Here is a 15,918-nt window from a genome sequence, read left to right as displayed (position 1 = left end):
TTTTATCCACTCTTGGCACCACTTCCTCTTCTTGCTGATTAGCCAGAGAGCATATTGGTGGTTTCCAGTCACTTGCCCAAACATGTTCATTAATATCTACTCATACTATACACTCTTAGAAAGAAAGGTTCTATCTAGAACCTAAAATGGTTCTTTAGCTGTGCCTATAGGAGAACCCTTTGAAGAACCCTTATTGGATCCAGGTAGAACACTTTTGGTTCCAATTAGAACCCTTTTGAGTTCCATGTAGAACCCTTTACACAGAGAGTTCTACAAGGAACCCAAAAGAGTTCTACCTGAAAACAAAAATGGTTCTATTTGGAACCAAAAAGGGTTCTTCTATGGGGAGAGCCAGATAACTGTTTTGGAATCCTTTTTTCTAAGACTGTAGTTTGTTCATCAAAACATCCTATAAGTTTAAAGCCTATGTGGTGGAAAATGTCTTAAACTGAAGACATAGCAGTGAATTGTACAAGCTGTATGCATCTGTTCTGTTTATCATGGTTCGTGAAGGTGACTGGGTAAATACACAAAGGGACACGGTCATAACCTCCCCCTCAAATGAATTGTCAGAATGCCCAGAACATTTTCTGGAAGTTAAAATATGAGACCTTGCTCAATTTCTTTGTGAACTGAGCTCGCATGATAACAGCCAGTCACATGCAGGAACCAACCCGTAAATCATGCTTACATTTCTAAAAACCTTGTTGCTTTGCCCCTTTAGTGCTTCAGTAGACCTATACCAAGGTTTGTAAACCTCTCTGTACATTAAACAAATAAAGTTTGCTTCATTTGCTTTGAGTTTCTGAGTCCTTAGTGGTAAATTTCCACAACATTTCTGGTTCCACAAACTTATGGTTGATTTCTACGTGGTGGTCCAACAGTGAAGGTCTGGCTGGGAACCCCAGTGGCGTTTCCTTCACCCTGTGTCACGCCCTGGCCTTAGTATTCTTTGTTTTCTTTATTATTTTAGTTAGGTCAGGGTGTGACATGGGGAATGTTTGTGTTTTGTTGGTTTTGGGTGATTTTTATGGTAAAGGGGTTGTTGGGTATAGTATATGGGTTTGTGTGGAGTACATGTGTCTAGTGTTGTCTATGTATGTTTAGTTGTCTAGGAGAGTCTATGGTTACCTGAATGAGTTCCCAATTAGAGACAGCTGATTTCGGTTGTCTCTGATTGGGAGCCTTATTTAGGGTAGCCATAGGCTCTCATTGGTTGTGGGTAATTGTCTATGTCAGAACGTTTGTAGCCTGTTGTATGTGCACGACGTTTATTAGCTTCACGATCGTTTGTTGTTTTGTTAGTTTGTATTAAGTGTTTCGTGTTTATTTTTCGTCATCTTTAAAAATAAAAGAAGATGGCTTATTTTCCTAAAGCTGCGTTTTGGTCCATCAATCCTCCACACGATCGTGACAGAATTACCCACCATCGGACCAAGCAGCGGAAAACAAAGCAACAGCAGCAATGTCAAGACTCCTGGACGTGGGAGGAAATTCTAGACGGGAGAGGACCCTGGTCACAGCCAGGGGAATATCACTGCCCCAAGGCAGAGATGGAGGCAGCACGGCGACACGGGAGGAAGCCCAAGAGACAGCACAAAAAAAATTTTGGAGGGGGGCACTTGGAGCAGTCGGCGAAGTTGAGGGGTGAGTCTGAGTGTGTCGAGGAGTTATTGGACAGATTGGAGGAGAGTGAACGAAGGGGAGATTATGAGACATTCGAAGAGTTGTTGACGAAATTGGAGGAGAGTGAAGAGAGAGAGCTGTTGGTTTGGCAGAGTATGCAATGCATTCTCCCTGAGGAGCGTATTAGCTGTCCGATGCCACCTGTGTCAGTTCCTCGTACTCAGCCTGAAACTTGTGTTAAAGTTCCGGAAGATTTGATGCCGGCTATACACACCAGGTCTCCAGTACACCTTCACAACCCGGTGTGTCCTGTTCCTACTTTTTGCACTCATCCTGAGATGCATGTCCCCAGCCCTGTACCACTAGTTCCGGCACCAAGCACTAGGTCTAAGGTGCGTCTCCAGAGCCCTTTACGCACTGTTCCTGCTCCCCGCACTAGCTTTGAGGTGCGTGTTTCCAGCCCATTACCACCAGTGCCTACACCACGCATCAAGCTTCCTGGGTGTCTCCAGAGCCCTGTTGTTCCTCCACGTACTAGCCCTGTGGTGCGTGTCTCCAGCACATTACCACCAGTGCCTACACCACGCACCAAGCCCTCTGTGTGTCTCCAGAGTCCTGTACGCACTGTTCCTTCTCCCCGTACTCGCCCTGATGTGCGGGTCCTCAGCCCGGTACCACCAGTACCGGTACCACGCACAAGGCCTATAGTACGCCTTGAGAGTCCAGTGTGCCCTGTTGTTGCTCCCCGCACTAGCCTTGAGATGCGTGTCCCTAGCCCGGTACCACCAGTTCCGGCACCACGCACTAGGCCTAATGTGCGTCTCCAGGGTCCAGTATGCCCTGTTCCTTCTCCCCGCACTAGCCCTGAGATGCGTGTTCCCAGCCCGATACCACCAGTGCCGGCACCACGCACTAGGCCTAATGTGCGTCTCCAGGGTCCAGTATGCCCTGTTCCTTCTCCCCGCACTAGCCCTGAGATGCGTGTCCCCAGCCCGGTGCCACCAGTCCCGGCACCACGCACCAGGCCTACAGTGCGCCTCAGCCGGCAGGAGTCTGCCGTCTGCACAGCGATGACTGAACTGCCCGTCTGCCAAGCGCCATCTGAGCCATCCGTCTCCCCAGCGCCATCTGAGCCATCCGTCTCCCCAGCGCCATCTGAGCCATCCGTCTGCAATGAGCCTGCAAAGCCGCCCGTCTGCCATGAGCCTGCAAAGCCGCCCGTCTGCCATGAGCCCACTGAGCCGTCCGCCAGACAGGAGCCGCTAGAGCCGCCAGCCAGACAGGAGCCGCTAGAGCCGTCCGTCAGACAGGATCTGCCAGAGCCGTCAACCAGACAGGATCTGCCAGAGCCGCCAACCAGACAGGATCTGCCAGAGCCGCCAATCAGACAGGAGCAGCCAGATCAGTCAGCCAGCCATGAGCAGCCAGATCCGTCAGCCAGCCATGAGCAGCCAGATCCGTCAGCTAGCCATGAGCAGCCAGATCCGTCAGCTAGCCATGAGCAGCCAGATCCGTCAGCTAGCCATGAGCAGCCAGATCCGTCAGCTAGCCATGAGCAGCCAGATCCGTCAGCTAGCCATGAGCAGCCAGATCCGTCAGTTAGCCATGAGCAGCCAGATCCGTCAGCTAGCCATGAGCAGCCAGATCCGTCAGCTAGCCATGAGCAGCCAGATCCGTCAGCTAGCCATGAGCAGCCAGATCCGTCAGCCAGCCATGAGCAGCCAGATCCGTCAGCTAGCCATGAGCAGCCAGATCCGTCAGCTAGCCATGAGCAGCCAGATCCGTCAGCCAGCCATGAGCAGCCAGATCCGTCAGCCAGCCATGAGCAGCCAGATCCGTCAGCCAGCCATGAGCAGCCAGATCCGTCAGCCAGCCATGAGCAGCCAGATCCGTCAGCCAGCCATGAGCAGCCAGATCCGTCAGCCAGCCATGAGCAGCCAGATCCGTTAGCCAGCCATGAGCAGCCAGATCCGTTAGCCAGCCATGAGCAGCCAGATCTGTCAGCCAGCCATGGGCCGTCCCTCAGTCCGGAGCTGCAGTCCCTCAGTCCGGAGCTGCCATTCCTCAGTCCGGAGCTGCCATTCCTCAGTCCGGAGCTGCCCCTTACCCTGGTGCTGCCCCTTACCCTGGTGCTGCCCCTTACCCTGGTGCTGCCCCTGACCCTGGTGCTGCCCCTGACCCTGGTACTGCCCCTGACCCTGGTACTGCCCCTGACCCTGGTACTGCCCCTGACCCTGGTACTGCCCCTTAGTCCGGAGCTGCCCCTTAGTCCGGAACTGCCCCTTAATGCAATGGGGTTAATGTGGAGGGGGGTCATTTGGAGGAAGCCTAGGAGGTGGTTAGGGACTGTGGTGACGTGGGGACCACAACCAGAGCCGGAGCCGCCACCGTGGATGGAAGCCCACCCAGACCCTCCCCTAGACTGTGCAATGGTGCGCCCGGAGTTCGCACCTTAAGGGGGGGGTTATGTCACGCCCTGGCCTTAGTATTCTTTGTTTTCTTTATTATTTTAGTTAGGTCAGGGTGTGACATGGGGAATGTTTGTGTTTTGTTGGTTTTGGGTGTTTTTTATGGTAAAGGGGTTGTTGGGTATAGTATATGGGTTTGTGTGGAGTACATGTGTCTAGTGTTGTCTATGTATGTTTAGTTGTCTAGGAGAGTCTATGGTTACCTGAATGAGTTCCCAATTAGAGACAGCTGATTTCGGTTGTCTCTGATTGGGAGCCTTATTTAGGGTAGCCATAGGCTCTCATTGGTTGTGGGTAATTGTCTATGTCAGAACGTTTGTAGCCTGTTGTATGTGCACGACGTTTATTAGCTTCACGATCGTTTGTTGTTTTGTTAGTTTGTATTAAGTGTTTCGTGTTTATTTTTCGTCATCTTTAAAAATAAAAGAAGATGGCTTATTTTCCTAAAGCTGCGTTTTGGTCCATCAATCCTCCACACGATCGTGACACCCTGATTAAGACTGTTGTGTCTTTGGCATCATTAAACCGAAGACTTAAAAAAAAAAAATTATTCTCTGTAAATATTATTATGTGATTAAACTAACTTAATCATGTAACTGTAATTAAATAGGAAGTCGGGGAACAAAGGAAAATATTCAGATAACAAAGTTATAATTGTCCTGATATAGCTTTCAGATATTTTAATATCTGATCAATTAGATTAATTCATTAATTAGAAGACTAATCTGTCGATCTACTTCTCTGATAGAGTTCAGTGTGTCAAATCGGAGGGTCTGTTGTCCGGACCTCTGGCAGTCTCTATGGGGGTGCCACAGGGTTCAATTCTCGGGCCGACACTCATCTCTGTATACATCAATGATGTCGCTTTTGCTGCTGGTGAGTGTCAGATCCACCTCTACGCAGACAACACCATTCTGTATACTTCTGGCCCTTCTTTGGACACTGTGATAACAACCCTCCAGGCGAGCTTCAATTTCACACAACTCTCCTTCCGTGACCTCCAATTGCTCTTAAATACAAGTATGTGGACAACTACAAATACCTAGGTATCTAGTTAGACTGTAAACTCTCCTTCCAGACTCACATCAAACATCTCCAATCCAAAGTTAAATCTAGAATTGGCTTCCTATTCCGCAACAAAGAATCCTTCACTCATGCTGCCAAACATACCCTTGTAAAACTGACCATCCTACCAATCCTCGACTTCGGTGATGTCATTTACAAAATAGCCTCCAATACCCTACTCAATAAATTGGATGCAGTCTATCACAGTGCCATTCGTTATGTCACCAAGCCCCATATACTACCCACCACTGCGACCTGTACGCTCTTGTTGGCTGGCCCTCGCTTCATACTCGTCGCCAAATCCACTGGCTCCAGGTCATCTACAAGACCCTGCTAGGTAAAGTCCCCCCTTATCTCAGCTCGCTGGTCACCATAGCAACGCCCACCCGTAGCACGCGCTCCAGCAGGTATATCTCTCTGGTCACCCCCAAAACCAATTCTTCCTTTGGCCGCCTCTCCTTCCAGTTCTCTGCTGCCAATGACTGGAACGAACTACGAACTACAAAAATCTCTGAAACTGGAAACACTAATCTCCCTCACTAGCTTTAAGCACCAGCTGTCAGAGCAGCTCATAGATTACTGCACCTGTACATAGCCCATCTATAATTTAGCCCAAACAACTACCTCTTTACCTACTGTATTTATTTATTTTGCTCCATCGCAACACAATATTTCTATCTCTACTTTGCACTTTCTTCCACTGCAAATCAACCATTCCAGTGTTTTACTTGTGTTAGTCTTTACTGATTTTTCTACTGTATTATTGACTGTATGCTTGTTTTAGTTTTTTTACTCCATGTGTAACTCTGTGTTGTTGTATGTGTCGAACTGCTTTTCTTTATCTTGGCCAGGTCGCAATTGTTAATGAGAACGTGTTCTCAACTTGCCTACCTGGTTAAATAAAGGTGAAATAAAAAATAAAAATAAATAAAAATATTGGTGGTTTCAGTCACTTGCCCAAACATGTTCACTAATACGCTACAACACATTTCTCTTCCCAAACTATACACTCTTAGAAAAACAAGTGCAGTCAACCTCACCCTCAGGCCAATTGGTAGAATGCCCAGTATATGTTCTGGAAGTTAAAATATGAGACATTGCTCAATTTTCTTTGGGAACTGAGCCCGCATGATAACAGCCAGTCGCATGCAGGAACCAACCCATTAATCATGCTTACATTTCTAAAAACCTGTTTTTGCTTTGCCCCTTTAGAGCTTCAGTAGACCTATACCAAGGTTTGTAAACCTCTCTGTACATTAAACAAATAAAGATTGCTTCATTTGCTTTGAGATTCTGAGTCCTTAGTGGTAATTTCTCCGTGGTGATCGAACAGCGAAGGTCTGGCTGGGAACCCTAGTGGCGTTTCCTTCACCCTGATTAAGACACTTTATTGTGCTAATCTTGACAGATGTGTGTGGTGGAAATTGAACACCAGGGACATCTGAAGTCCATATTAAATAAATAATTGTTTTTTGTCAGTTAGCTGGAGAGGTTTAAACAAACACGTACAAAGTGGTCATTAAGGGGTCATTAAGAGGTCATTAAGAGGTCATTAGGGAGGTCATTAAGGAGGTCATTAGGAGGTCATTAATGGGTCATTAAGAGGTCATTAAGAGGGCATTAGGGAGGTCATTAAGGGGTCATTAAGGAGGTCATTAGGAGGTCATTAAGGAGGTCGTTAAGGGGTACCTAGCTGTTGGCCGGGGTTTGAGTAGCCAGGAGTAAAGCACGGCAAGCCTTAGAGAAATGCTTATTGAAATTCTCGATTATCATGGATTTATCGGTGGTGACAGTGTTACCTATCCTAAGTGGAGTGGGCAACTGGGAGCAGGTGCTCTTATTCTCCATGGACTTTACAGTGTCCCAGAACCTTTTGGAGTCAGAGCAACAGGATGCAAATTTCTGTTTGAAAAAGCTAGCCTTTGCTTTCCTGACTGCGTGTATTGGTTCCTGACTTCCCTGAAAAGTTGCATATTGCGAGGACTATTCGATGCTAGTGCAGTCCGCTACAGGATGTTTTTGTGCTGGTCGAGGGCAGTCAGTTCTGGAGTGAACCAAGGGCTATATCTGTTCTTAGTTCTACATTTTTTGAAAGGGGCATGCTTATTTAATTATTACTATTTAAAAATTACTTTTAAAGAGCGACCAGGCAATCTCGACTGAAGGGATGAGGTCAATAACCTTCCTGAATACCCAGGCCATGTTAATTAGAAAGGCCTGCTTGCAGAAGTGTTTTAGGGAGCATTTGACAGTGATTAGGGGTGGTCTTTTGATCGCGGACCCATAGCGGATGTAAGCAATTAGCCAGTGATCTCTGAGATCCTAATTGAAATCAGCAGAGGTGTATTTGGAGGGCAAGTTGGTCAGGATAATATCTATGAGGGTGCCCATGTTTACGGATTTAGGTTAGTACCTGGGGGGTTCCTTGACAATTTGTGTGAGATTGAGGACATCTATCTTAGATTGTAGGACTGCCGGGATGTTAAGCATATCCCAGTTTAGGTCACCTAACAGAACAAACTCTGAAGATAGATGGGGGGCCATCATTTCACATATGGTGTCTAGGGCACAGCTGGGAGCTGAGGGGGGTCTATAACAGGCGGCAACAGTGAGAGACTTATTTCTGGAGAGATAATTATTCTCTAACTGTTTGGGCATGGACCTGGAAAGTATGACAGAACTTTACAGGCTATCTCTGCAGTAGATTGCAAATCCTCCCCATTTGGCAGTTCTATCTTGACGGAAAATGTTTTAGTTGGGGATGGAAATCTCAGAATTTTTGGTGGCCTTCCTAAGCCAGGATTCAGACACGGCAAGGACATCAGGGTTGGCGGAGTGTGCTAAAGCAGTGAGTTAAACAAACTTAGGGAGGAGGCTTCTGATGTTAACATGCATGAAACCAAGGTTTTTTTGGTTACAGAAGTCAACAAATGAGAGTGCCTGGGGACACGCTGGGCCTGCGTTAACCTCCACATCACGCGATGAACAGAGGAGGAGTTGAATGAGGGTACGGCTGAAGGTTATCAAAACTGGTCGTCCAGTACGTTGGGGACAGAGAATAAAAGGAGCAGATTTCTGGGCATTGTAGGATAGATTCAGGGCATAATGTACAGACAGGGGTATGGTAGGGTTTGGGTACAGTGGAGGTCAACCCAGGCATTGAGTGATGATAAGAGCGGTTGCATCTCTGGATGCAGTAGTTATGCTGGGTGAGGTCACCGTATGTGTGGGAGTTGGGACAAAGAAAGGTATCTGAGGCATGTTGAGTGGAACTAGGGGCTCCGCAGTAAATTAAAACAATGATAACAATCCTAAACAACAGTATACAAGGCATATTGACATTTGAGAGAGACATAAAGCGAGACATAAAGCAATCACAGGTGTTGATTGGGAGAGCTAGCTAAGACAACAATAGGTAAGACAACAACAACTAATCAGCTAAGACAACAACAACAGGGTTGGACGGGAGACACGGCTGTCAAAGTTAGCAGGCCGGAGCTAGTAGAAGCGTCCGCTCCGACGTCCGGCAAAGGTCGGTTAAGGGCACAACGGATGGAGTTACAATGGCAGACCAGTCCTTGTGGATCGGTGGAGCTCCATGTCAACAAAGGGTCCAGGCTAGTTGGCGAAAGAGGTATTGTAACTGTAGTAATTTTATTTGCTAGCCAGGAATCACTCACTCACCTGAACACATATTACACAGGATCAGCAGAGCTAGCTAGAGAAACCTGTGTTTAGTCACTCACCTGAACACATTACACAGGATCAGCAGAGCTATATAGAGAAACCTGTGTTTAGTCACTCACCTGAACATATAACACAGGATCAGTAGAGCTAGCTAGAGAAACCTGTGTTTAGTCACTCACCTGAACACACATTACACAGGATCAGCAGGGCTAGCTAGAGAAACCTGTGTTTAGTCGCACACCTGAACATATGACACAGGATCAGCAGGGCTAGCTAGAGAAACCTGTGTTTAGTCACTCACCTGAACACATATTACACAGGATCAGCAGAGCTAGCTAGAGAAACCTGTGTTTAGTCACTCACCTGAACACATTACACAGGATCAGCAGAGCTAGCTAGAGGAACCTGTGTTTAGTCACTCACCTGAACATATTACACAGGATCAGCAGAGCTAGCTAGAGAAACCTATGTTTAGTCACTCACCTGAACACATATTACACAGGATAAGCAGAGCTAGCTAGAGAAACCTGTGTTTAGTCACTCACCTGAACACATTACACAGGATCAGCAGAGCTAGCTAGAGAAACCTGTGTTTAGTCACTCACCTGAACACATATTACACAGGATCAGCAGAGCTAGCTAGAGAAACCTGTGTATATAGCAGTCTAAAGTGCAATAGCAGTCTAAAGTGAACAATGTGAAAACAAAAACAATAGCAGGCCAAAGTGAACAATGTGAATACAAAAACATCATGTCATATATACCGATTAACAACAAATAATGACCAGTAAGTCAACTGTCAACTGGAACTATTTGTATCATGAAATGTGCAGTTAATTAGTAATAAAATCAACATTAGTTCAATATTATTTTTTCACTTAGCAAGATGAGTAGTTTAAGGTTTGTTTTCACTAACATACAACGCTTATGGCAGGCCTCAGATTCAAATATGGAAATAGATTCTCTAATTTAAGTAAGCTTTCATGTTAAAGCTGCATTAGGTCATTTAAAAAAATTATATAATTGGTGAAATTGTCATCACGCACTGTCAGCTATCAGTATGTAAAATATTCTGAGAGTAGATCCAGTTCTTTGACTGCCCTTCGCTCTGCATTCACTCTGAAAAATCATTCCAGACAATCGTGTCCCTAGTAGGGAGGTACCTAATGTGCACAAATAATTAGATATACATGATGAATTATATCAACTTCATTATTTGGGATTTATTAACAGTTATGTCTGCAGGCAGAAGGCACAGAAAGGATCTATCGCTGCACAAGAGGAGCAGAAGTTGTAGCCAGATAAATTTTTGTTTGTTGGTAACATGCCTGTTTATGCATTCAATTTAAATTATGGATAATGAAGTTGGTAAAGTGACTGAACAAAGCCTGTTTTTTTCCTGAGATAGCACCAGTCACCGACATTGAACATTTCAGTACCCAATGCTAGATGTGTCAATCAGTGTATTCAAGATGAAGAGACAGCTTGATGTAAAACACTACACTCAACAGTCTACTCACCAAGTCTACTTGTCACGACTTCCGTCGAAGTCGATCCCTCTCCTTGTTCGGGCGGCGTTCAATGTCACCGGCCTTCCAACCATCGCCGATCCACTTTTAATTTTCCATTTGTTTTGTCTTTGTCTTACACACCTGGTTTCAAGTCCCCAATTACTTGTTCATTATTTAACTTCTTTGGGCTGCAAGCCCGAAGCCGGGCACAATATGACAACAGCCACTTCAAGTGCAGGGCGCAAAATTCAAAATATATTTTTTAGAAATATTTAACTTTCACACATTAACCTCTAACGAGCCTCTACCCCGAATCCGGGAGCACCCCCCCCCCCCCCCCCCCCCCCCACACTGATTAGCATCGCTAGCATAGCGTCACAATTAAATAGTAGCATCTAAATATCATTAAATCACAAGTCCAAGACACCTAATGAAAGACACAGATCTTGTGAATAAAGCCACCATTTCAGATTTTTAAAATGTTTTACAGGGAAGACACAATATGTAAATCTATTAGCTAAACACGTTAGCAAAAATCACCATTTTTCTTTGTCCACCATTTTCTCTCAACACCAGTAGCTATCACCAATTCGGCTAAACTAAAATATTGATAGCCACTAACCAAGAAAAAACCTCATCAGATGACAGTCTGATAACATATTTATGGTATAGGATAGGTTTTGTTAGAAAAATGTGCATATTTCAGGTAGATATCATAGTTTACAATTGCACCCACCGTCACAAATGGACTAGAATAATTACATAGAGCAACGTGTATTACCTAATTACTAATCATCAAACATTCGTAAAAATACACAGCATACACTAATCGAAAGACACAGATCCTGTGAATACAGACAATATTTCAGATTTTCTAAGTGTCTTACAGCGAAAACACAATAAATTGTTATATTAGCATACCACATACGCAAACGTTACCCGAGCACTGATTCTAGCCAAAGAGAGCGATATCGTATCATCGCCAAAATATATAAATTTTTTCACTAACCTTCTCAGAATTCTTCAGATGACACTCCTGTAACATCATATTACAACATACATATACTGTTTGTTCGAAAATGTGCATATGTAGCCACCAAAATCATGGTTAGACAATGACAAAAGTAGCACAGCTGGTCAGAAAATGTCGTGCACCATATTAGACAGTGATCTAGTCTTATACATAAATACTCATAAACTTGACTAAAAAATATAGGGTGGACAGCGATTGATAGACAATTTAATTCTTAATACAATCGCGGAATTACATTTTTTAATTTATCCTTACTTTTCAATACAGGTTGCGCCAAGCAAAGCTACATCTAACAAAATGGCAGAACGTGCGTTTGACATTTTTCTACAGAACAATGATTTATCATCTTAAATATTTCTTACTATGAGGCGATCTTCCATCAGATTCTTGGGCAATGAATCCTTTCTTGGGTCTAATCTTCTTTTGGTCGAAAGATGTCCACTTGTCCGTCGAAATGCTCACTAACGTACGACCGGGACCCCGAAACGTGCCCGGAGCTTCAAAGTCTATTACAAAGCAATGCCTCAAAATCGCACTAAACGGAGATAAATTGCTATAAAACGGTTTAAATTAACTACATTATGATGTTTCTAACACCTATAACGAGTAAAAACATGACTGACGCTATATTACTGGCTAAACCAAGACTTGGAAAAAGGCCAGTCAGATATCCTTCTTGCGTTGAGCGCAGACTCCAAAGGAATCCTACTTCCGGTCTTTGGTCATTTATAGAGCCTGTGATTGCGCAATAGACTCCATTCAAATTGTCATCACTTACTGACATCTAGTGGAAGGCGTGGGCAGTGTTTGTATCTCATAGGATTAACAGAGACTTTAAAAACTGATCTGGAACCAGAGGCCAAGATGTCTAAATCTCACACACTGGGAGGAAAAGTGCTGTAGAATGAGTTCTGTTTCACTCAGAGACATAATTCAAACGACTATAGAAACTAGAGAGTGTTTTCTATCCAATAATAACAATAATATGCATATTGTACGAGCAAGAATTGAGTACTAGGCAGTTTAATCTGTAGAGTTAATTATGCTAATGCGAAATAGCACCCCCTATAGTTGCAAGAAGTTAACAAGTCCAATACAGCATGTGAAAGATAAACATCTTGTGAATCCAGCCAACATGTCCGATTTTTTAAATGTTTTACAGCGAAAACACCACATATATTTATGTTAGCTCACCACCAAATACAAAAAAGGACAGACATTTTTCACAGCACAGGTAGCATGCACAAAGCCAACCTAACTAACCAAGAACCAACCAAACTAACCAGGAAACAACTTCATCAGATGACAGTCTTATAACATGTTATACAATAAATCTATGTTTTGTTCGAAAAATGTGCATATTTCAGGTATAAATCAGTTTTACATTGCAGCTACCATCACAGCTACCGTCCCAAATAGGACCGAAGCAGCCAGAGTAATTACAGACACCAACGTCAAATACCTAAATACTAATCGTAAAACATTTCTGAAAAATCGATGGTGTACAGCAAATTAAAGACAAACATCTTGTGAATCCAGCCAATAATTCCGATTTTTTGTAAGTGTTTTACAGCGAAAACACAATATAGCATTATATTAGCTTACTACAATAGCCTACCACACTACCGCATTCATTCATCAAGGCACGTTAGCGATAGCAATAGGCACGTTAGCGATAGCGAATAAACCAGCAAAAGATATATAATTTTTGACTAACCTTGATAAGCTTCATCAGATGACAGTCCTATAACATCAGGTTATACATACACTTATGTTTTGTTCGAAAATGTGCATATTTAGAGCTGAAATCCGTGGTTATACATTGTGCTAACGTAGCATCTTTTTCCCAGAATGTGCGGATATTTTTATGACACTCAAACTATTCTGACCAAATAACTATACATAAACGTTACTAAAAAATACATGTTGTATAGGAAATGATAGATACACTAGTTCTTAATGCAATCGCCGTGTTAGAATTCTAAAAATAACTTCATTACGATGTGCAGTTTACGTTATGGTGAGAGCGTGCCCAAACTCTGGGCGCAAACGACTAGAACAACATGTTCGACAGATATATGAAATAACATCATAAAATGGGTCCTACTTTTGACGATCTTTCATCAGAATGTTGTACAAGGGGTCCTTTGTCGGGAACAAGGCCCTAGAACAGAGCATCGATTTCAGATTTTCCACTTCCTGTCAGGAAGTTTGCTGCAAAATGAGTTATGTTTTACTCACAGATATAATTCAAACGGTTTTAGAAACTAGAGAGTGTTTTCTATCCAATAGTAATAATAATATGCCTATTGTACGAGCAAGAATTGAGTACGAGGCCATTTGAAATGGGCACCTTTTATCCAGGCTACTCAACACTGCCCCTGCAGCCCAAAGTTAACTGCCTTGTTCAGGGGCAGAAGAACAGATTTGTAGCTTGGGGATTCACACCTGCAACCTTCCGGTTACTAGTCCATCACTCTAACCACTAGGCTACCCTGCCTAACTGTGCAATAATATAAAAATATATCACTGACAGTGTCACCAACAAAGAACCCCCTGTAACGGCGTTCCTCTCTCTCTTCATAAGAAGAGGAGGAGTAGTGATCAAGCCAAGGCGCAGCGGGTTGTGAATACATGATGAATTTTATTTACAAGACGAAACGAAACAAACTATACTTGAATAAACTAACAAAATAACAAAACGAAAGTAGACAGACTTAGCACGACGAACGAACGAACAAGTACTTACTACAAAAACGCACAAACAAACCGAAACAATCCCGTATGGTGTAACATCGACACAGACACAGGAGACAATCACCCACAAACAAACAGTGAGAACACCCTACCTAAATATGACTCTTAATTAGAGGAGAATGCAAAACACCTGCCTCTAATTAAGAGCCATACCAGGCAACCAAAACCAACATAGAAACAGAAAACATAGACTGCCCACCCAAAACACATGCCCTGACCTAAACACATACAAAAAAACAACATAAAACAGGTCAGGACCGTTACAGAACCCCCCCCTCAAGGTGCGAACGCCGGGCGCACCAGCACAAAGTCCAGGGGAGGGTCTGGGTGGGCAGTTGACCACGGTGGTGGCTCCGGCTCTGGACGCTGTCCCCACACCACCATAGTCACCCCCCGCTTCTGTCTACCCCTCCCAATGACCACCCTAAAACTCACATCCCCTAAATAAACGGCCAGCACCGGGACAAGGGGCAGCACCGGGACAAGGGGCAGCACCGGGACAAGGGGCAGCACCGGGACAAGGGGCAGCACCGGGACAAGGGGCAGCACCGGGATAAGGGGCAGCACCGGGATAAGGGGCAGCACCGGGACAAGGGGCAGCACCGGGACAAGGGGCAGCACCGGGATAAGGGGCAGCACCGGGACAAGGGGCAACACCGGGACAAGGGGCAGGTCCCGGCTGATATACTCTGGCAGATCCTGGCTGAGGGACTCTGGCAGATCCTGGCTGAGGGACTCTGGCAGGTCTATGCAGGCTGACGGCTCTCGACGCTCATGGCAGGCTGACGGCTCTCGACGCTCATGGCAGGCTGACGGCTCTCGACGCTCAAGGCAGGCTGACGGCTCTCGACGCTCATGGCAGGCTGACGGCTCTCGACGCTCATGGCAGGCTGACGGCTCTCGACGCTCATGGCAGGCTGACGGCTCTCGACGCTCATGGCGGGCTGACGGCTCTCGACGCTCATGGCTCTCTGACGGCTCTGGCTGCTCATGGCTGGTTGACGGCTCTGGCAGATCCTGTCTGGTTGGCGGCTCTGGCAGATCCTGTCTGGTTGGCGGCTCTGGCAGATCCTGTCTGGTTGGCGGCTCTGGCAGATCCTGTCTGGTTGGCGGCTCTGGCAGATCCTGTCTGGCGGGCGGCTCTAGCGGCTCCTGTCTGGCGGACGGCTCTGTAGGCTCATGGCAGACGGGCGGCTCTGCAGGCTCATGGCAGACGGGCGGCTTTGCAGGCTCATGGCAGACGGGCGGCTTTGCAGGCTCATGGCAGACGGATGGCTCAGACGGCGCTGGGGAGACGGATGGATCAGACGGCGCTGGGGAGACGGATGGCTCTGGCCGGATACGGCGCACTGTAGACCTGGTGCGTGGTGCCGGAACTGGAGGCACCGGGCTAAGGATAAGCACCTTCCTACTAGTGCGGGGAGCAGGAACAGGGCACACTGTATTCTCAAAGCCCACTCTATACCTGATGCGAGGTACCGGCACTGGTGACACCGGGCTGAGGACAAGCACATCAGGATTAGTAGGGGGAGAAGATACAGTGTGTTCAGGGCTCTGGAGACGCACAGGAGGCTTTGTGCGTGGTGCCGGAACTGGAGGCACCGAACTGGATACACGCACTACAGAGAGAGTGCGTGGAGGAGGAACTGGGCTCAGGAGACGCACTGGTAGCCTAGTGCGTAGTGTAGGCACTGTAGGTACTAGGCTGGGGCGGGGAGGTGGCGCCGGAAATACCGGACCGTGGAGGCGTACTGGCACTCTTGAGCATTGA

This window comes from Salvelinus fontinalis, chromosome 8, assembly GCF_029448725.1.
Source record: "Salvelinus fontinalis isolate EN_2023a chromosome 8, ASM2944872v1, whole genome shotgun sequence".
Taxonomy (NCBI): domain Eukaryota; kingdom Metazoa; phylum Chordata; class Actinopteri; order Salmoniformes; family Salmonidae; genus Salvelinus; species Salvelinus fontinalis.
The sequence above is the reverse complement of the archived record's forward strand: the minus strand, read 5'-3'. Positions refer to the sequence as shown.